The sequence below is a fragment of the Rattus norvegicus genome, chromosome 12, assembly GCF_036323735.1.
Source record: "Rattus norvegicus strain BN/NHsdMcwi chromosome 12, GRCr8, whole genome shotgun sequence".
Lineage (NCBI taxonomy): Eukaryota > Metazoa > Chordata > Mammalia > Rodentia > Muridae > Rattus > Rattus norvegicus.
Window position 1 is genome coordinate 26,492,833 of NC_086030.1, and position 22,500 is coordinate 26,515,332.

The following is a 22,500-nucleotide window of genomic DNA, read 5'->3' on the forward strand; positions in this document are numbered from 1 at the left end:
AACATAGTCACACCCCCAAGTTGCTGAACAGATGGAAACAAAGGAATGACTATATAAAGGTAAAAGAGGGGATTTTGAGAAACAGAAACAGCGCATGTTGAATCTGGGTCCCCAAACTAACTGTCTAAAGTTGGGATGGGCTACCGCGTTTAGAAAGAATATCTTTAGGAAGTATTGAGGGCTTTTCAATGACCACACGCCCGATTTAAGTTGATATGACGAAGAGGCTGCCAGAAGTGCGAGCTATCTTCAGCTACATCGACGAAAATGCGATCCTGGGAAGGAGGGAGATGGGAAGATACAGGTGGCTAGACTCCCTGTCTCCACGCACTTGAGGGATCGAAGAGGATTCAGGTTACACCTGGCTGAGACTCCTGCTAAGAGCTGTGAAATGTTGTCAGACTTGGCAAATAAAAACATGGGCTCCCTACTTAAGTGAAATTTGAATTTCATGAAGTTCATATTTGGGACAGGCTTCTAAAAATTATTCGAGGTTTCTCTGAAGTTCAGATCTAATTGGGTGTCCTATATTTTGTATGTCAATCAACCTATGATGTATCCTCAGATTCACATCTCTGGAGGTGGGTCATTATTGTTCCCAGGGTGACTCAGTTTTGTTTTCTCTGTATCTGTCTCTCTTTTTCTCTCTGTGTCTGTCTCTTTCTGTCTCTGTCTCTCTCTGTGTGTCTGTCTCTGTCTCTTTCTGTGTGTCTGTCTCTTTGTCTCTGTTTGCCTGTCTGTCTGTATCTGTCTTTCTGTGTCTGTCTGTCTGTCTTTCTGTGTCTGTGTGTTTGTCTGTCTGTCTCTGTCTTTCTGTCTCTGTCTCTGTCTCTTTGTATCTGTGTCTGTCTGTATCTGTCTTTCTGTGTCTGTGTGTCTTTCTGTCTGTCTCTGTCTCTTTGTTTCTGTTTGTCTGTCTGTATCTGTCTTTCTGTGTCTGTGTCTGTCTGTCTGTATCTGTCTGTGTCTGTGTGTCTGTCTGTCTCTCTCTGTCTCTGTCTCTGTGACTCCAGAGCCTCACTATGTAGCCAGGCATGGCCAAAAACTCTCTTTTAAGGTAAAAACTTTGAGACAGAGTCTCCTGTGCCCAGGTTGTCCTTGAGATCACCAGTTGTCTTCACGGGTATTTATGGGGTTTGTCTGAGTTTGGATGTGTGATCTTTCTGCTTTAGACTCCAGAGCACAGAGACTCCATCACCCTGCCTCTTCATCTGTAAAACAGGGCTTAATATAAATCCTTCCTCTCGAGGAGGTTAGGAAGAGTGAGGAAACGGATGTATGTACAATTTCTGTTCTTGCCAGATGATAGACAGTCCCAGCACCTGGGAGGTTGAGGCAGTAAGGTCATGAGTTCAAGTCCAGCCTGTGCTATATAGTGAGTTCCAGGATAGCCTGGACTACAGTAGAGTCGTCTGCTATTGTCTGCTTCTGTCTCAAAACAAGCAAGCATGCAAACACACATGCACACACACAGACACAGACACACACACACACACAGACACATACACAAACACACACAGACACAGACACACACAAACACACACAATCACACACACAGATACACAGATACACACACACACAAACACACACACACAAACACACACACACGCATTGCTATCTATGTAGGTCAACACATATAAAACCCAGTACTACATAAATGGATTGTGCTGTCTGTCACAGCCCTGTAATTCCTGCACTCAACTATTCAATAGGATCAACTATTCAATGCCATCCTCAGCTACATAGGGAGTTTGGGGTCACTCTGGGCTACATGAGGTCCTGACAAGGAGAAGAGAAAGAAGAGAAAGAGATAGCAGAGGGGTTGGGGGAGGTGGAGGAGACCCTACAGTAAGCTTCAAGAGCTAGAAGCCGGGGGGGGGGGGTTGAGGATTTAGCTCAGTGGTAGAGCGCTTGCCTAGCAAGCGCAAGGCCCTGGGTTCGGTCCTCAGCTCCCGGGGGGGGGGGGGGGACAAAAGAGCTAGAAGCCGGGAGGAGCTGGTGTCTCCTGGCAGTGAGAGGGTTACAGCAGCTTCCTCCTGGCCTCCTTGGAGTCTCTGGGGAACAGCCAGAGCTGCTGTGTGTTACCCAACACTCCAAAAGATGCTGCTGCAGCTGGGAGGAAAAGAGACCAAACAGCTTCCTTTCAATTATTCAGTGGCTGAAGCTTCCTGGGGCCCTGGCTGGAGCCAGAGGAAAATCTTGGCGGAAGCATCTTGCAATAGGACGACCTGGGCTGGAGCCAAGGTGGGAGCCTGGGGGAGAGATGGGCAGCTTGGCTTGTGCAGTGCTGGTACCTCGGTTCTGTGCCTTGGCAACATGCTTCATTGTCCCTTCTCTTGTCCTCTCCTGTTCAGTCCAGAGTCCTTGTCCAACCACCAGAGCCTGGGCCAGGGCTTGGCCTGACCCCTTCGCTGAAGCTTCAGTCTATGCTATTGGACAGAGATGAGGTGCTGACCCAAGGCAGGCAGGCAGAGAAGGCAAACATGCACAGCCGGGAGGAAAGCACAGGCTGTTTTGGTAGCCTGTGGGTTTGGACAGACAACCTGTCCAGCCTCAGGCTAGCTCCCATCTTTCCTGCTATATCCCACTGTACTCAGAACACACTGGCCTTTATTTTCCTTGAATCTGGAATGCCTGACTCCCCCATTCATTTGGCCAGAATGGACGGGCGCCCCCTCCAGCGGTGTCCTTAAGTATGTCCTCCTGGGGGTTGTGCCTCTGGGGTCACCTTATCACTCCTCTCCTTGTTCCGATATGTTCTGTCTGGCTGAGCCACAGGTTTATTTCTCATATTTCTCATTGTTATCTCATATAGCCCAGGCTGGCCTTGAAGTCCTGTAGCCAAGGATGACTTTGAACTCCTGATCCTTCTGACTTTAGCTCCTGAGTACTGGGGTTACAAGCATTAGTCAACATACCTAGTGTCTTCAGTACTCATGATCAAACCCAGGGCTTTGTGCACTCGACCAGCTAAGTTATACTTCCAGCCCTATTTTTGAGATTGTGCCTCACAAGGTAACCCTGGCTGCCCTAGAACTCACTATGTAGACCAGGCTAGCCTCAGACCTTACAGAGCTCCACCAGCCTCTGCCTCTCAAGTGCACTAGATGTGTGTGCCGCCATGCCTAATTTCCCATACTGGACTTCACTTGTGATTCTTCTTTCTGTCTCAGCCTCTGGTGTGTTAGGATTACAGACATGCCACAAAACCCAGTCTGTCAATGGTCTCTCTAAGGAGAGCAGTTGCGTTCATTTGTCTTCCTGTCCTCAGTGTCTGGTGTGGACTGTCACATTGGGCAGCCATCTGTGACCAGCTCAGCACTCGGAGGTGGAGGCAGGAGGATCAATAGTTCAATGTCAGCTTTGGCTACACAGTGAGTTCAAGACCTGCATGTGACCTTGTGTCAAAGTGAACAACGGGGGCAAAAACCCAACCTGGGGCGGGCCAATGGCTCAGCAGGTAAAGCTGCTTACCGCCGAGCCGGAAGACCTAAGTTCAGATCCTGACTGACATAGTGGGGGGAGAGAAATGACCCCCCCCACATTGACCTCTGACTGCCACATTTTGTGTTATGGTACACACCCAATAAGCAAATGACCATAACATGCAGCTAGCCTGTGTTTGTAATGGCGGGGAGCTCACTTCCTCTGTCTGTCACCACTGTCACCCTGTCATCTTCAGGGACTTCAGTGGAAGCTGTCCTTGCTCCCAACGTCTAGTCTGCGTGCTTTTTACATTTGCATAGACGACATAGTCATCTCTTCCCTATCCCCGATGTCCAGCCCGGTCTCTGAATGAGATAGGAATGACTTGTCTTCCGGCCAAGCTCCCCTCCCATCCTAGGCTTTCCAACTTGAATTCCCAGATGGGAAGCCTGGTTGGCAGATTCCGGGAGCCAAGGGGGCCTCTGCCATGGGCTTGTTAGGGAGGAATTGCAGTTTGGGCCACACAGCCCATATGACTTCAGTGTAGACTGCTGAGGTTCAGAGCTGGCTATGCAGAGCTTTGTATGGGACAAACTCCACAAGCCAGGAGTTCAGACTAGCAACGGCAACCAAGGATGGCAGGCACCCCACCCCCGGCTTACAGACTCTGGGATAGACCAGAACAGGCAGTACTGGCTCTCGAACACCATAAAAGCCAATCAGTAGGCAGCGATTGAAACCAGAACTGAGGCGTAGGATATGGCTTGGGTGGTCGGCACTTGCCCAGAGTACGCAAAGTCCTGGATTCTGCCCTCAAGGCTGCATAAGTTCAGAGTGATAACGTACACTTGTTATCCCAGCCCTTGGGAAGTGCAGGCAGGAGGATCAGAAGTTCAAGGTCCTTCTCACCGGGCAGTCAAGAAGACTTAGCAGGCGAAGGCATTTGCTGCCAAGCCTGATGACCTGAGTTTGGTCCCCTAAACGCTCACACGGTACAAAGGAGAGAAATAACTCTCTTCCTCTGACCTCCACATGTAGGCTGTGCTGTTCGTGTCCACATGTGTGTTTGTGCACATGTTCATATATGTACACATGCATGCAACATAATACATGTAAAATAATCTTTTACCAACAAAACGTCATCTTCAGCTATGTAGCCAGTGGAAGGCCAGCATGGAGAAGTGAGAGCCTATCTTAAAGTAAATAAAGGCTGGGGGATGGGCCTAGTTGGTGAAGTTCATGGCAAGCAGTAGGACCTGGGTTCAAGCCTCAGTATGCTCTTTAAAAGTCAGGTGTGGGGGTTGGGGATTTAGCTCAGTGGTAGAGCGCTTGCCTAGCAACCACAAGGCCCTGGGTTCGGTCCCCAGCTCCGAAAAAAAAAAGAAAAAAGAAAAAAAAAAAACAAACAAGAAAAGTCAGGTGTGGAGCCAGGCAGTGGTGGCACAAGCCTTTAAACCCAGCATTTGGGAGGCAGGTGCAGGTGGATGTCTGTGAGTTCGAGGCCAGCCTGGTCTACAGAGTGAGTTCGAGGACAGCCAAGGCTGCACAGAGAGTTGGGGGTTGGGGTTGGGGGTAAGTCGTGGAGCTGAAGTAGTGCTCAGAAGTTAATAGCATTTCCTGCTCTTCCCGAGGGCCAGAGTTCCGGTCCCGGCACCTGTACCTGAAACCACAGTACCAGAGTATCCAGTGCCTTCTGGCCTCCAAGGGCATCCACATACAAGTAAACACACACACGCGCGTGAACACACACACACACACACACACACACACAAATACATTTCTTTAAAAATCTTAAAAAGAAAAGCTGGATGGAGCTGCTGGCAGTGGTCATGCACACCTTTAGTTCCAGCATTCGGGAGGCAGAGGGAGGTGGGGCTCTGAGTTTGAGGCCAGCCTAGTATACAGAGTGAGTTCCAGGACATTCAGGGCTACACAGAGAAACCCCATCTTGAGGAACAAAACAAAACAAAATAAAACAAACAAAAACACTGGGCAAGGCAGTGTGCATTTGTAATCCCTGGTAATTTCTGCCCAGCTTGCTGGGGTCAGTGAGGCACTGTCTTTAAAAATAAAGTGGATACAATATGCTAGTGCACAAATGCACACACACACACACACACACACACACACACACACACACACACCCCAAAACCCAAACCAATGAGCTAGAGGCCAGACATTGCTCCTGCTTTGCACTCATAGGAAACAAAGGGCTCTCTTGAGTGACCAATTTCTTTCTCCTTGGAGCTCTCTGTGGCCTTCATGGAGTCTGTCACCTTTTAGATGGGGATCTTTCCTAAGGCTGATGGAACATAAGGAAGACTTGGGGGCAATCTGTTAGGGGCCAAAGAGCAGCTTCAACCTAATTGGAGAAGGGTTCGTGGCTAAACTACCACAAGAGCTGGGCTATTGGCAGGCAGTACCAGGTCACCTCTGTGAGGATCAACCCACACTGGCCTCCGGGGCTAACATTGACTGACAATCAGAGGAGCCTGCATGTCCATCCCAGCATCCCTCAACCCCAGGATAAGAAAATCCCAGGCTATCCCTGAAAACTGGGTTGAAGAACGGAAGAATGAGTCAGAAACTGGCTGCCAAGATCCTTCTCCTTGAGATCATCAGTCTCCTTCATGGGTCTATGTGGGATTGGTCTCTTTAACCCTGGAGAAAAGTCACACTCAGGAGGAGGCTGAACATGGTGGTACCTATGTATGATATCAGCACATAGAGGCTGAGGCAGAAAGACCATTCGTCAGGGGCCAGCCTTGGCTACTGGGGTGGTTTTTATTGTCAACTTGACATGATGAAGACATACCTCTGGACACATCTGTGAGAGATTTTTCTAGATTAAGTTAATTGAGGTGGGACAATTCACCCTAAATATGTGTGGCACTATTCTGTGGGTTGTGGCCTCGGACTGAATAAAAAGGAAAGAGTGACCTCTAAGCACCAATATTTGAACACATATACATCTTCACACACACACACACACACACCCCTACACACACTACACACACCCCTGCACATACACATATCTGCACACACCACACAACCACACACACACACCTTCACATACTACACAACACACACACCTGTACATACCACGCACGCACACTTGCACACACTACAAGCATACCTGCACAGACCACACATACACATCTGCACATAGCACACACACCTGCATAGGCCATACACATATATTTGAAGATAGCGTACACACCACACACACACACACACACACACACACACACACACACACACACACACTGAACAAATGAATAAATAAAAGTTGGCAGGTAATGCATTGACTTGAAAGCTATGGTAGGAGAGGTGAGTATTGGCCAGTCAACTGAGTTCTCCCACTCTCCCACTGGTGAGCGTGTTGGTGGGGTCTGAGGCAGATGCCTCCTCTGCCCACACAACCTCATTATGGAAAATTCCCTTTATTGAGTTGACTCTAATCAGGCAGTCTGCCCTGGGCATCCCCCTCAGGTTCCCGCTGGGCCAGCTGAGATCAAAGAGAGAGTCAAAGAGAGTCGGGCTGGGGGCTGGAACATCGCCCTCCGCCAGCCTTTCCCATCGATCCAGATGTGCCTGTCGTTGCTAGGCAACAGCCTCCAGTCTCTCCTGGTCCTTCCTCCCCTGGGGGCTGCAAGATTGGGCAGTAAAGGGAGTGAGAGACAGAAAGAGATACCACATTCGCTCTCTTGTTTTTCCTTTCCCCACTAAAATCTCTGTTATCAAGCTTGGAGTCTCTTTTTCTGCAGGGGTTGGGGAGGAGGAAGCGACTCCTATATTGGGAACTCTGCCCTCTCACCAAGTGCCACACATTTACATGCCTCTTTGGTGTACTAAAAGTCCACACACCCACTGCACTGAAGAGGAGTGTTGTCTCTTAGGAAGAAAGACGAGAGACTCCCTAGGAAAAGGTCCAGAAGAGGGGAGGGGGGACACACTTAGGGGTCAGTGGGAAACTCAAGGTGAGACTCAAGGCTCAGGCAAGGGCTAGTGAACACTTCTGCAGTCCTTGCCCTTGTGACATGGAGGGAGGAGTGTCAAGCCTTCGTTGTCATTAAGGCAAAACTCAAAGAAAACTCACGGACGTAAGAGCATTGGCTCCTGAGTCCCAGTTTCTGCTGCTCTCATGCGGGAGCTATTTGATTTAGGGGGAAATGTCTCTAAAGACAAATTCACACTCACATTTTTGAGTGGGTTGGCTTTTTTTTTTCTTTCTCTCTTAAAACGTAGGATGCATTTCATAGTAATTTTTCCTGTTGTTGTTTCAAGTGCTGTAATCTAAAACAGTAAGTCGTTGTTTCTTCAACACATATTGAAATGTGCTGCGGGCTCGAGGGGCTGGAATTAACTAAATAATGCGAACCAGTCCCTCTCCTCTCGGGTTTACTCTTCTGTGTGTCTTATCAGCCCCGTCCTGATGATCTTCCCTGGGTTTTTATCTTTTAGTTTTTTCGAGACAGGGTTTCTCTGTGTAGCCCTGACTGCCTTGGAACTCGCTCTGTAGACCAGGCTGGCCTCGAACTCAGAGACCCACCTGCCTCTGCCTCTTGAGTGTTGGGATTAAAGGTGTGCACCACTGCTGCCCAGCAATTTTCTTGTTTTTGTTTTTGTTTTATTTACTGTTCTGGTTTTTAGAAAAGTTGACTGTGTGTGCCACACCCTAGCAGTTGTTAGAGGACGACCTACTTATACTACAGCGTATTTAGAATTAGGTCTCTCTTCAGGAGGACTTCCCCTGTAGGTGGTGGAAGGAGAGATTTCCTCTTCCTGCTAGTCCCTTTTATATTTTTCTTTGGTGTGTGTGTGTTCAGGTGAAGGTTTGGAGTGAAGGCCAGTGTTCAAGTCCAGGCATCAGGAGCCATCGTCCATCCTGGCTTTTGAAACCGGCAGCTCATCAATTCAGCTAGGCTGGCTGGCCAGTGAGCCCCAGGGATCCCCCACCCCCCACGCCTCCATCCCTCCAGTGCTGGGATTACAATTGTGCACTACCACGCCCAGCTTTGGGCATCAAATTTAGGTTCACGTGGGTGTAGCAAGCACGTTACAACAGATCTGTTCCCCGTTCCCCCAAACCCTCCTTCTCCCTTGATTCCTTCCGAATCTTTTCTTTCTCTGAGACACTGCCTCCCCGTGCAGCCCAGGCTAGCCTCCAACCGTGTAACCCAGGAGCACGTCAAACTTGTGACTCTCCTGCCTCAGCCTCCTAACCACTATGTCCAGTTGTCAGATCTTTTTTGTTCTCTTTCATCTGAAGCTGGACAACAATTTTAATATAATTTTGAGGGAAAAGAAAAACCACAACAGGGCAGGCTAGCTCATAGCTCAGCAACTGCTGGGCTGGGCTGGGGCTGGGGCTGGAGAGGAGGAAGAAAGGCCATGCTGTTTTGAGTTAGGATTCAGGAAAGCAAGTTGCCATGGCAGACACGTGACTGCCAAGTGACAACCTCAAGGACTTAGTTCTGCCTTTCCACTCTGTAGGTTCCCAGGGGTTTGAACTCAGGTCATATCAGTCTCGGTGACTAGTGCTTTTACCCACCGAGCCATCTTGACAGCCCCCAACCCTTCTCGTAATGCATCCGAGGGAGAAGATGAGGAACTAAAGCACTTGATAAGCTCAGCACGGTAGACAGAAAGGCTCTGACCCAGCCTGGTTCCTGGAAGCCCTTACTGCTGGCCCTGTCTGCCGCTTGCCCAGCCCCAGCGCTACAGTACGGGGCCCTCCTGAGACCTCTGCCCAGTACCCGATGCACTCACTTCAACTCTGAGAGGCATGGCTTTCCAGGGTCCTTGACAAATGGTAACCAATTAATGTCAATTAATCTGATTATCCTAAATCGTTAATTAAGCAGTAAATTAGCAACGTCATTGACAATAACCCTCCGATCCCTCCGGGATGGCAAGAGGAGATACGAAGGAAGCTCTCTGTTCTCTGGGAGGGAAGGGGCGAGTCTCTCGGTGTTACACCTGGAGAGATGGCTACTCTTGCCTTCCCGTGCATGCCTGTCCATGCGGTTTTCTTGCTTTGCTATCAGCACAGACTCCGTACCAGCCATGAGCTCTGCCTAGACCCTGGCCAGGGTGGAAAGGAAGGACGGTATAGCTGGGGTTATTAGCATAGGTCTGTCATCCCCAGAGACCAATTACTTCAGGCCTGCCCGGGCACCTTAGTGAGACTGTTTCCAAATAAAAAGCAAAAATAAGGTGCGGGGATATAGCTCAGTAATAGAGCTTTTGCTCAGAATCCCTTAGTGAGAATCCGGGATGTTACTGGAGGTATATATCACGTGCTTTGCATGCACAAGGTCCTGGGGTCAGTCTCTGTAGAGGAGACTTCTGTAGGAGAGAGGCCATGACAGGAAGGGGGATTGTGACTGAGAGACTGCTCTAAGGTTCTAGAGCTCTTCTGCATCTACTGCCTCCTCCTTCCCAGACCACGTGCCTCACCGCTTGTCACCTTCACCAAGGCCATGGGGACTCCTCACAGCAGTCCTGGATGGGAACAACCAACTGTCAGGCCACTCTGAGGACGAGGGAATGAACGTCCCTATGCCAGCCTCTGCAGCGTGGGGACCTTTGATAACACAGGGCACTGGGGCTTGCCCTTAAATAGCAACAAGTCTGAGAACCCAGGGACCGGGCAGCCCCACCACTGTGGTTGTCTTACTTCTGAGCTGAGATAATACCCACTTCACAGGATGCTGTGAGGATAAGAAAGATGGGTGAAGGCAACAGCGGAGCCTGGTCCCCGGGAGATGCTGAACAGGGAGCCAAGAGGAGAGAGAGTGTGTCAGGGGCCGAGCCAGATGGAGCCTCGAGGACCCACAGGGGACAGTTTGACTTGCCACAACTCACAGAAGCTACCTGAGCAGAGTGTAGTGATGAAAGAGGAGGAAGGGGGGGACAAAAGAGACGAGGAGGAAGAGGAAGAGCAGGCAGGAGGAGGAGGAAGAGAAAAGGCATTTCGGGCAGAGTGGTTCACATATGCAAGAATGAGACACTGGTCCTCAACTCCATGCAGAAGAGAACTTGTTTTTATAATGCTAAGGATGAAACCCAAGGCCCAGTCCACACTTAGCTCTACTGCTGAGCCACAGTCCTGGCTTTTTAATTTTTATTTCTACAAGGTGCAGGCTGGTCTTGAACTCTCCATCCTACCACCTCACTTGCCTAAATGTTGGAGTCATTCCTTTACATTTTTTTTTTTTTTTGGTTCTTTTTTTCGGAGCTGGGGACCGAACCCAGGGCCTTGCGCTTCCTAGGTAAGCGCTCTACCACTGAGCTAAATCCCCAGCCCCTCCTTTACATTTTTTTTCTTCTTTTTTTTGGAGTTGGGGATTTAGCTCAGTGGTAGAGCTCTTGCCTAGCAAGCGCAAGGCCCTGGGTACAGTCCTCAGCTCTGGAAAAAACAACAACAACAAAAAAAAACCAAAAAAACCAAAAAACAAAAACAAAAACAGATTGGGTCCTGGGAATTGTCTTATCACAGATTCTTCTAGAAACACAGAGGTATGCTGCACCATCAGATCACGCTGCGGTAAATCTGGATATCCCAGATTGGCCCCCGGTCACGTCACCCATGTCTTGAAAACATATCATCGCCCTCCCTGTCTCCATCTGTCTGAATTCCGCTTGCCTGTCTTCAGACAGTTCTGTCTGGTGGGTCCCGCTGGGAGCGTCCCTTGGTGTGCTATGCTTCCTGCTTGAGAAAAATGGAGCCTGACATCCTCATCTGGCAAAAGTCCCCACAAGCTGCCTGAGTCCCAAGTTCCTTGGCCCCGGTTTTTCTTCAGTTCTCTTCCTCCTTCAGGGGTGCCCTTCGTTCTGGCAGACCTGCATTGATTCTGCGAGGTCCATCTGCGACCCTGTCTCTAAAGTCATCCAGCCAGGCCGCCCAATCTTGGACCCGAGCCCTGGCCCACACTCAGACACGCCCATCTAAGCCACGTGGCCTGCAGAAACTCTACCGAGTCTAGGCAAAAAGGATACTTTATATTTACAGTGCCGGTGCTGGAGCCTCCCGCCCCAGTGCAGACTGAACCAGCAAGCATCCTTCCACCTAGCTATGCCCAGCCTCTCAAGAAAGGTGGGGTTTGGGGGCGGGAGGAGATTCTAGGCAAGTTTTCTGCTGAGGAGGGCTTCACTGCTCACATGTATCTGCAACTTCCTTTATCCAAGATGGGACTGAGGATGACAACAATTATGAAACTTCTAAGTCAAGAAAGGCTCCCAAGCTGGGCTGGGGAGATGGCTTAGCGGTTAAGAGCACTGGATGTTCTTCCAGAGGTCCTGAGTTCAATTCCCAGCAACCACATGATGGCTCACAACCACCTATAATGGAATCTGATGTCCCCTTCTGGCATGAACCATACAGACACACAGAACACTCATCCATAAATAAATTTTAAAAAAAAGTTTATTTAAAACAAAAAAAGAAAAAGAAAGGCACTAAGTGACAGTATCTGTTGTCAGATACTCCAGAGAAATGGAGGAAGGGAGAACTTGAAGGGTAGTAGAGAGCAAAGTGTGTTTGCTCGCACCTGCAGTCCTAGCACGTGGGAGGCAGAGCGGTCGGGAATTGAAGGCCAGCCTTGGCTATGTATCAAATTCAAGACCAGTGTAGGATACAGGAGACCTTTTCTTCAAAATCACAAATAAACAAAAGCGTAAAAACAAGCAAACAAAAAACCCCAACAAAACAGGTTTGGCAATCAGCTCATCGGGTAAAGGCACTTACTGCCAGACTTGGTAACTGAGTCCTATCCTCGGGATCCAACTCCTGAGAGTTGTTGTCCTCTGATCTCCCCTGGGGCATGTGTACTGGGACACAATAAATGAAAATAAAAATCTAAAAAAAAAACCAAAAAAACAAAAAACCTCAAACAAACAAAAACCTAAAAACAAAGCAAAACCAGACAACAGGAACGGAGGAGATGGCTCAGTCAGCAAAGCGCTTGCCGGGCAAGCTGGAGGATGAGTTCAAGCCCCAGACCCTTTGATCTCCCCCTAACTGCCCGGCCCCTGCAAGAAAACCTGTTTCTAATTCCAGTGCTAGGAAGCAGATCCCTAGGGCTTCCCAACCAGCCAGCCCCGTGTACTTGGTGAGCTGCAAGGCAGCGAGAGACCCTGTCTATTAATAAGTAAACAGTCAGATAAATATGCCAAGGCCTGCCGTTTCCCCACGCACACACAGATACACACATTCATACACACACATTCGTGCACCCTCGTAAGCACTCGAACACACACACACACACACACACACACACACACACCCTCGTAAGCACTCGAACACACACACAAACACACACACACACACACACACACACACACACACGTACCTCCACCCCCACATGCATCCTCCGAAAGAACAAAGAAAGGCGTTCTGCAGAGGATACTGGGAGTGTGGCGACAGGGTGGGAGGGGGCAGGACTGACCATCGGCAGGGTCAGCCGAGTGTCCCAGCTTCCACCCCTTCCGGGGTGGCTCCGCTACTCCACTGGTCCTGAAGCCTACTCTGCTAACCAGGAGTCTTTGTTGGGTGCTAAGGGGTATGTTCCCAGCTGGGGATAGGCTGAAGACTCTATTCCTTGGCTTTCTCCCCTCCCACTGGTCTTCCATTTTCTCTAGAAGATTCTAGTTTGTGCACATGCATAACCATCCCTGTCAAGTCTCCTGGGGACTCAGGACCGGTCTCTCTTCAGTTGGTCTGGCACTTGGTGAACAGTGGCTTCTCCTTCGATGGACAGTAGTTTCTTCTTAGCCACAGCCCTTTGGCATCTGGTATATTTCTCTTTTCCTCTCTCTCTCTGTCCCTCCATCCTGCTCTCTATCCTAGATTATGTATCCCAAAGCTGGTCTGACACTCGAGGTCAGGGGTTCTCAACCTTCCTAATACTTCCTCATGCTGTGGTGACCCCCAACTATAAAAATGTTTTTTGTTGTTACTTTGTATCTGTCATTTTGCTACTGTTAAGAATCGTAATGTAGGGCTGGAGAGATGGCTCAGTGGTTAAGAGCACTGTCTGCTCTTCCAGAGGTCCTGAGTTCAATTCCCAGCAACCACATGGTGCCTCACAACCATCTGTAATGAGATCTTCTGGTGTGTCTGAAGATAGCTACAGTGTACTTATATATGATAAATAAATAAGCCTTTATAAAAAAGAATCATAATGTAAATATCTGTGTTTTCCAATAGTCATAGGTGACCCCAGTGAAAGGGGTCTTTCAACTCTGCCCCCAGATGTAATTGTGACAGCGCAGATTGAGAAACGTTGCTCTAGATCCTCCTGCCTCCTCCACTGGCCCTGGTTCACAAGAACTTTCCACGCCTCCATGTCATTACCCGTGCTGTGCTGGGTATCACTCCTCCTCTATATCAATCCCAGGGCCCACGGGGAGCACCAGCTTTCCCGGGGCAGCCTCCCGTAGCCCACATCTCTGTAGTTAGCTCCCATCTAGCCAAACCTCAGAAAGTTGTAACTAACTGTAGTTGTAACGACTGCTCTGGGGAACCTTGAAGGTGAAGGTCAGGGTAGATTGACAGCCGCGTCCTCACAGCTCACACAATGCCCAGAAACAAAGAGACGCCCACTGAGTCTGAATTATATTGATCCAGATAGTGACTATTGTCTCAGGTATATATTCTATTTTATAATATTAATAATATTATCAACATTATTATTATATATTATAGTATTATATTTTTTGAGATAAGATCTCTCTGTGTAGCCCTGGCTGTCCTAGAACTAGCTCTGTAGAGTAGACCAGGCTGGCCTCAAGCTCAGAGAGATCAGACCAGGCTGTCCTCGAACTCTGAGAGCTCCTCCTGCCTCTGCCTCCTGAGTGCTGGGATTAAAGGCCTGTGTCACCACCCAGCCGGGATACTATTCTTATGGAATTCTGTCAAACCCACCTCTATCACTCCTCCTTGTCCGCCAGGAGGCAGATCCACACTTTAGCAGCCAGTCCTGAGGATGAAGGGTGAGCCTAGCTGAAAGAGAGCCCAGCTAGGAGATGATTATCTCCTGATTGTAGCTCTGAGCTCTTTCCACTCAAGTCCTGCAGGATCCGTGATCTCCCCTGGGGATGTGTGACCTACTCAGGCTATCTCTGCCAGCAGCCCCTGGTTCAGGGCGCTGACTGACAAAGCTACCTCACTCACAGGCTCATCTGCCCCATAGTCATCTCTTTCAAGGAAAACACAGAGCCCCCAGACCCCAATGTGCCCATGTGGGTCATGGGTGAGGCTTTCTTCTCTGCTTCAGTTAGCTTACTGGGAAAGCAGCCTCACCCACAGCCAGTCTTTATACGTTCTCGCCGGGGCTCAAACTCCAGCATAGGGGAAATAGTATGCTATGAACAATCTCTGAAGACATCTTAGGATGCTCAAGCTGGAGTTTTAAAAAAAAAAAAATGGATGCAGACTTCTCCCCACAGCCCATTTTCAGTGATTTAGTTTCATGTACCTACGAGCGAGTAGGAAGAAGCCTGCAAGGTGACAGTCTTAGTGCTTGTTTTTGGGTGATAAGAATGCTTTCTTTCCGTGTGTGTGTGTGTGTGTGTGTGTGTGTGTGTGTGTGTGTGTGTGTTAGGAATAAATGGAACTCAGGACTTTGTACATGCTAGCAGATATTTGACTAAACCCTCAGCCCCTCACTGGGGGATTCTAGGCAGGGGCTCTACCACTGAGCCACGCCCCCAGCCCCTCACTGAGGGATTCTAGGCAGGTGCTCTACCACCGAGCCACGCCCCCACCCCCTTACTGGGGGATTCTAGGCAGGGGCTCTACCATTATGCTGTACATCTGACCTTGTAAAAAAAGTTTTTAAATTGCTACCAGGTGGTGGTAGCAGCACACAGCTTTAATCCCAGCACTCAGAAAGCAGAAGCAGGGGATCTCTTGAGCTGGAAAGCCTGCCTGGTCTACAGAGTGATCCAGGTCAACCAGCCACAAAGAAATCCTGTCTCAGAAACAAATTAAATTAATTTCATAATTACTCCATGCGTCCCTGTGTATGCATGCTCACGGGTATGCACATGCGTGTACACATATGCACGCCACAGTGTAGGACAGACGAATCAGTAGTTCTTTTAGGAGCCAGTTCTCTCTTTCTACCTTCAGGGGTTCTGGAGATCAAACAAGTCGTCAGGCTTGGTGGCAAGTGCCCTTCTTCTCGGAGCCTTCTCACTGGCTCCGGGTTTCATGGTTGGTCTTGGTACATTGTATAACGAAATCCCCCTCTCTCCCAGACCCTCTGTCCCTCCCTCTGTGTGTGTCTGTGTCTCTCTCTTTCCTACGCGGTCTTAGTTTGTAGCTTAGATGGTCCAGAAACTCACGATGCAGCCCAGACTGGTCTCAATCTCCCGGCAACCCTTCTGGCTCAGCCTTTCAAGGGCGGGGATTTCAAGCAGGAGCCGACATGGACATGCGTATCAGTCCCCCCCCCCCCCCCCCCCCGGAGCTGAGGACTGAACCCAGGGCCCTGCGCTTGCTAGGCAAGCGCTCTACCACTGAGCTAAATCCCTAACCCCCCATATCAGTGTTCTTATTTAATTATCTGTTTAAGTTTCTGTGAGTCAGGTTCTTACTGTGTAGTCCTGGCTATCCTGGAACTTGCTCTGTAGATCAGGCTGGCCTCAGAGATCCAGCCCGCCTCTGCCTCCCAAGTGCTGAGATTAAAGGGAGGCCCCACCACACTTGACTCCTTCCTCCCCCTCCTCCCTCTTTTTTTTCTTTTTAAGAAGGGGGCATTGGGTTGGGGATTTAGCTCAGTGGTAGAGCACTTGCCTAGCAAGCGCAAGGCCCTGGGTTCGGTCCCCAGCTCCGAAAAAAAAAAAAAAAAAGAAAAGAAAAAAAGAAGGGGGCATTGACGATAGAAGCCAGGGCCTTGAGCACGCTAGGCAAGTGTTCTTCCCGAGCTATCTTCCCTGGTGACTCACGTCACCTTTGCCAGTTTGAAAACAGGCCATTTTTAAAGTCAAAAGATTCAACACATGCTAGGTGTGATGTTATATACCTGTCAGAGGATAGCCAAAAGTTCAGCCTAGGCTAGCCTGTGACACATATTGAGACCCTGCCTAAGAAAGAATTCCAAACAATTTGGTTTTGCCTGCCTGTCTCTGCCCTGGGTAATTCTGGGAAATAGTGGGGAGGAAGGGACTCCCGCCCCCACCCCAAATGAAGAAGCTGTCTGCATTCCAGGATCAGGGAGCTTCTTATAGCTTTCGGAGGCCCCAGCAAGACGCTGAGGGATCCAGGCTCTGTCCGCTAGCTTCAGCTGGCACGGCAACCTCTGCAGTGGGCAGGAGGCCAGGGGGAGGGTGGCAGAGGCTGAGGCTGGGCTGCCTTCTGAGGAGACAGCACTGCAGGCTGGCAGCTTTTAAGATGGTGGGATCCCTCGGGGGTCGGTGGGCTGCTCTGGAGGCAAGGTCTACATAGCCATTGAAGGGCCTTTCTGCAAGTCCAGTGGGTATCGCCTGTCCCCAAGAGAACCCCACTATGGATGATACAAGGATAAGAGAGCTGGGCTGCATGTGGAACTGTCGCCTTCCCATGCCCATGACCAAGAAGAGAGGGAGGAGCCAGGAACACAGGTGTCACCACATGATGAACAAGGCTGGGCCAGTCTGTAGCTGTGATGGCTGGCAATGCATTTCTCCCTATCAAAGGACCCTAGACCTCTTACTTTCTCTCTAACTTCCCCACCTCCTCTGTGTGTGTGTGTGTGTGTGTGTGTGTGTGTGTGTGTGTGTGTGTGTCGCGCGCGCGCCATAATACATTTATGGCAGTCAGAGAACAACTTGTGGGACTTGGTTCTCTCCTTCCACCATGGGAATCTCTGGCATCAAACTCAGGTGATTTGGTGGCAAGTGCCACAATCCACTAAACTATCTAGCCAGCCCCCTCCACCTCCTTTCTTGGGGCTTCCAGTTGTTCTAGGCTGGGCAAAGGGTGCTAGAGATCTGTCAAGTCTCTTATAATCCCTAGTACTGGGATTATAAGTGAGCACCGCCTTGCTTGGCACTGTTACCACTGAGCCATCTCCCCAGCCCAGTGGTTCTCAACCTGCCAGTCACAACCCTTTTAGCGTGTCAAATGACCTTTTTGCAGGGGTCACCTAAGATCATCTGCATATCAGACATTCATGTGATTCATAACAAAATGTAACAAAATTACATAATTATGAAGTAGCAACAAAAATAATTTTATGGTGGGGGTCACCATAATATGAGGAACTGTATTAAGGGGTCACAGCATTAGAAACATCTAGAACCACTAGCCCCTGACCTCTTCTTCTTCTCCATATGAGGGCCAAACTCCCTCTCACATCTAACTTCTCATTTACAGGTTACAACCGTCCTTCAGGGTCACCTCCATGAGTCTTTTGCTCCTGAGTATGTCCCTGTCACCCTTTCTCTTCATTAACACCCCCTCCCCAGCTTCCTGACCCTTCTTTGGGCTGAGGTTAAAACCAAGCAGGTCTCCCCCTGCTTCCCCCCTGCATGCCCTTGCTTGCCCTAACAAGACAGCCTTCCCTCAGCAGAATTCAGCTGCAAAACTCTTTTTTTTTTCTCCCACACCATTCTCAGCCAGCATCTCCTGTTGCCTCTGTCCTGTGTCCCTGATGCTGGGGGCCATCCTGGCTCTGATAAACCATTCTGGTAGGTATAAGGAGGACATTTTGGTATCCTAGCAGGTCCCTCCAAATCCAGGCTAGAGGCATGTCTAATCTTGGCTCACTGTGGTATCTTGGATCCTGGTATTATTTTCCCTTTTGGTGGATTTTGAAATCTCATCTGCAAGCAGACGATAAATCAAACCTTGAAACATTGCAGGTGATTTCCACTTCTGCTGATAGGATCACAGACTTCCTGACATGGTGTGTGTGTGTGTGTGTGTGTGTGTGTGTGTGTGTGTGTTAGAAGGGATTGAACCTGGTTCATTTAGTAAGGAAATCATCTACCACTGAACTGTATGACCGGTTGCTTTTTATTGTGACACAGGCTCTTACGAAGTTGTCCAAGATGGTGTTGAACTCATTCGGTTGCCCAGGCTCACCTTGACCTCAAAATCTACCTACAGCAGCCTCCCAAGCACTGGGATCACAGACCTTCACCATCAGGCCTGGCTTGACATACAGATTTATAGAGTGCACAGCTCTTAGAAATCCTGATGTTGATGGGAACTTTGGGTGGTCGTCTTGTGAGGCTCTATTATACACAGGGACACTGGGGACTTGTTGAAGGTCATATGAGAAGTCCAGATTGGAGCTGGGCTCAGAAATGCCCTTGGGCTCACATCTTTAGCCCTGCAGGGTTTTTGTTTTATTTTGTTTTGTTTTGTTTTGTTTTGTTTTGTTCTGTCCTGTTACCCCTGACTTTTGCTAGTCCACAGAGCTCTGGGAGAAGGTAGCCAAGGGCAGCACAGAGAGCTGAGGACAGCAGAGTGTTCTGGAATCCACTTTGAGCCCCCAGAGAGAGTGGGCTTAGATCAAACCGAGACCTTGGCAAAACCACATCACACTTCTAAGTTTTGTTTGGATCCTCTGCAAAGGGAGGATGGTGTTTGCTATTTTCAAGACAGGGTTTCTCTGTGTAGCCCTGACTGTCCTGGAACTCAGGCTGGCCTCGAACTCAGAGGTCCACCTACATCTGCCTCCTGAGTGCTGGGATTACAGGTATATGTCACCCCCATTCCCACCCCTCCCAGCCCTAGCTAACAGTAGTACCTCTTGACCAGATCATATGAAGATGAGATGTGTGTGTGTGTGTGTGTGTGTGTGTGTGTGTGTGTGTGTGTGTGTACGGTCACGGTCATGTGAATAGTTCATCAAAATGTAGGTTAAAGGAAGAGATTGAGGCTGGGGAATGTAGTTCAGTGGGAAAGTGCTTTCTTAGCATGTGCAGGACTTGGGTTCCACCTCTAGCCTTGTAAGAAAACCAAAGCGAATCTGCCGTCTCCTCCCTCGTGAGCACCCTATGAGTGGGGAAGCCATGGTGTTGGCTTTGGAGGGAAGAATATGTGGGCGGAGGAGATGATGGGGGTTGACAGGGAGGCTGACTCCAACAGGGCTGACAGCTGCTGTGACCATGGGCTGTGTGAGGGGTTGAGAGTTAAGCACTCAGAAGGGAATGGGCAGCCACCGGCTTTCTGAGGTCAGCAAGAGCCCGCTGGGAAGAGGAGGTGGGGTGAAGGTATGATAGTGACCAGATGGGACTTCTCCTGGAAGCGGGATAACGATGGGGGGGCAGGTTGTAGCAGGGATGTACAGACGCCAGTTCAGATCACAGTCTACCATCAAATGTCCTAGTGACCTTGGCCCAGTCAGCTCCCTACCTCACTGTGTATACCTGGAACTCCACACCTGTAAGCTGACATCACCAGTCAAGATCCCCACCCTCATCTGGACCTAGACAGCAGGATTCAGGACAGGGCATCAGCAGTATACGTCCAGTCCAAGGAAGAGAGCTAGGTGGCTTCGTGACCTTGGGGAAGTCAGTCTATCCTCCCTTCTCAGCTCTGAAAGAGGAACAATGAGAGCTTTCCTGGGAAGCATGGATGAGGACTAGCTGCGTCCATTGCAGCTATAAGCCAATCATGGTGCCTGGTGTGACAGCCTCAGCTAGCTTGGTTCTCAGAGATGTCCTTTGGGAATCAAAAGACATACTTCAAACACCTCTGGGTATTTCTGCAGGGAATGTTACTTGTAATCTGTTTACTAACATTCACCTGGTGTCCTTAGTATGATAGTATAATATATATTATATATCTATATAAAGTAATATGTATATATAATATATCTATAAGATTATATATATATAATATATATATAATATATATATCAATCAAGGTTTCTCTGTGTATCCTTGGGTGTCCTGAAACTCACTCTGTAGACTAGGCTGGTCTTGAACTCAGAGATCCACCTGCCTCTGCCTCTCTCGAGTGCTGGGATTAAAAGTGTGTGCCACCATCACCCAGCTAGTTCACATTTATTTATTTGCAGGGGGGGGGACAGATGTGAGTGACACTGAACACATGGAGGTCAGAGGACATCTTGTGGGATTTGGTTCTCTTCTCCAGGGGCCAAAAGTAGACTGTCAGGCTTGGTGACAAGTGCTTTTACACACGGAGCCTTCTCGCTGGCCTAACACCTTACTGTTTCAATAGCTTCCCACTCATTATATAGATTATCCCAGTGGTTCAACCACAAAAGGTTCTGCCCACTCTCTCAGCAAGTGCCCCAGTCACCTTCCACAACAAAAGAGATTGTTAACATTCCACCTGTTTACACAGCAGGAGGCAGGCTCCGAGGGTTACCTGAAGTCAGATAACCTACATCTGATTTCCTGTTTTTTGACTAAAGAGGCTGTGCCTCTCAAACCACCCACCACTCACCTCTGAAAACCCGATTCACTTTCTTTTTCTTTTTCTTTTTTCTTTTCTTTTTTTTTTTTTTTTTTGGTTCTTTTTTTCGGAGCTGGGGACCGAACCCAGGGCCTTGCGCTTCCTAGGCAAGCGCTCTACCACTGAGCTAAATCCCCAACTCCCCGATTCACTTTCTTTTAGTCATCCTTCCAGAATTTCTTCTCCACCCCACACAGGAGTGTGGGATAGGATATAAAGTTTAGGAACCCCAAAACTAGTATTCTGCGGGAGTAATTTCCTAGTCAACATAGTTCTATTTCTGGTTTGGGGTGAAGAATTTGGTGTGAGCCCAGATTGTGACCTTAAGATGAGCCTATGGGTTCAGGAACCCTTGCTACCCATCAAGGGATACAGGATACAAAGCCAGTCCAGGTGTGATCATGCCAGGAGCAGGTGAGTGAGAGGTGTTGGGAGACTGAGAAGTTATGGCTAGGATAGAGCACAGACACTGGAGTGCCACAGCTGATATGAGTGGCCTTTTTCTGGATCTCCCTGATCTGTCCTTATGGGAACCAGCTGTCAGAGACAAGAACTGCAGGAGGCCTCAGTGTCCAGGCAGAAGCCCTTGAAAGAAAGTGGGAGAAGCTGGCAAGCCAGTGGCTGCGTCTTTTTTTCACAGCGCTTTATCAGAAATCTACCACAAGGCTAGACCTACCCTGGGCCTTAAAAATTCCTGCAGAATGTCCTTCCAAACTCCCCAGTGGCTATTTTCACATCTGCACTCTCCACCCCTCTTCCCAGTGTGAGAATAAATGCCAGCTTGTGAGAGACCCAATTCTCACCGCCAGCTCCTACCTCCCCCAGGGAATTGGGTAGCTGGGAAAAAGGCCAGACTGTCCCTTATGCAGGCACCCCCCTGCTGGACAGGGGCCCAGCATCCAGGTTGGGGGGTGGTGGATGGCTGCTCTCTCCACCTCTGCAAGTGATGGGTGTCTACAGTGTCCCTGGAATCTGGGTATCCTTTCCCTGGGGAGCAGGTGCTCCTCCTAAGTTGGGGGAAGGGCGACTGGATGGTGGCCTGTTTGGCATGCTCATGGGCTGGACCATGGTCAATTTATGTCCAGGAGAGTATTCCCCTTGACCCTTGAATTCACACTTTCTCCGTCACTCTAGGTGAAAAGACAAGCATTCTCTATCTCTAATTCTACCTCGCCTGACCCCACGGACAAATAACTCCAGCAATCAACCCCTCAACATAGGTCCTCTGCACATCTGGGCCCCCAGCTGGGGAGGCCTGAGGTCCAACCCAGCCCAGCCCCTCTGGGAACCCCCCCTCGCCCCATCAGAGGCTCTTACCTCCTCCCTGACCTCTGCAGTCTTCTGGATGCTGGAGCCGGGCCTTAAGGTCCCGTTTGTCCCGAGTCTTTTGCTTGGCAAGGCTCCTCTGTGGCCTCCCCACGGCCCCGCGCCCCCGTCTTCCCGCAAGCGCCGCTGCCGATTGCTGAAATGCTGGACAGCGCACCATCATAGAGGCGGCCTCCTGTCCCGCCTGGTGGCTAGAGCGCCTCAGAGACAGTTGCTCACAGCGCTCTCTGCAGGCGTGGAGTACCTGATGCCGCGGATACGAGACCAGCAGGGGGCGGGTTGTGTCTATTCCCAGCGCTGCCTATGAGCGAAGGCAGTCATTAATG

The 22,500-nt window shown here is 49.6% G+C and overlaps 1 protein-coding gene across 6 annotated transcripts in view; it reads right to left on the reverse strand.

Moving 5' to 3' along the window:
- The window catches only part of Srrm3 (serine/arginine repetitive matrix 3), a 69,468-nt gene extending 47,115 nt beyond the window's left edge, over nucleotides 1–22,353 (reverse strand). For 2 of the 6 annotated variants that reach the window (XM_039089753.2, XM_039089752.2), the window contains exon 1: nucleotides 22,166–22,353. The gene's annotated coding sequence lies outside the window, so the exon portion shown is untranslated. The remainder of the gene's footprint in view (nucleotides 1–22,165) is intronic. The other 4 variants (XR_005491670.2, XR_005491671.2, XM_039089750.2 and 1 more) reach the window with 4 other exon arrangements.
- Nucleotides 22,354–22,500: the final 147 nt, after the last annotated feature.